Genomic DNA, 674 nt, shown 5'->3' on the forward strand with positions numbered 1-674 from the left:
AAAATATCAAAAAAGGCGATTCAAGACTGTAATATTTGACAGTGAATAAATGCATGAGAAAAGAAAAATCAAGCCACCTGAAGTTTGAGAAGAACTAGCAGTCATCACAGAACGCTAGCGTACAGTGAATTTGCTGAGGCTGAGTACACTGAATAGTTATCAGCTTTATTTTGATTGAGGGAAGACTTTGAACGGCAATAGTAATGTGGATGGTGTTGTGAAAAGTGACTATTTGGCGGCCTACCATGTTTATAGAATTTGGTATGAGAATTGACTGTCTATTAAAAAATTACCTGTAATGAGGACCAAAGCAAACATTATTTGAAGAGTGTTCCTCAACACATATTTTGTGCAGACGTTAATTAAAGTTAGAGACATTTAAAAGACTTTGAAGGTTAGTGAATGTTATCCAAAAGAACAATTGTTGAGCTGATATATTTTTATATTCACTGAAACAAAGATCTGTCTCGCAATTAAATGTTGTTTTCATGTTATTAGAGACTGTATGATTTCTGTATAGTCAATATTTCTCTTGTACTTTAAATTGCAACAGTTGGTGTTGGTTAAGTCCTGCATAAAGTTTGCCCTCCCTGCGAAAATGAATAATTCTCAATTTTTATAATGAGGTCGGGCTACTCTCAGTGATGATTCTCAGTCCCCGACACTAAAAACGA

The sequence above is a fragment of the Schistocerca americana genome, chromosome 2 (genome assembly GCF_021461395.2).
Source record: "Schistocerca americana isolate TAMUIC-IGC-003095 chromosome 2, iqSchAmer2.1, whole genome shotgun sequence".
Classification (NCBI taxonomy): Eukaryota; Metazoa; Arthropoda; class Insecta; order Orthoptera; family Acrididae; genus Schistocerca; species Schistocerca americana.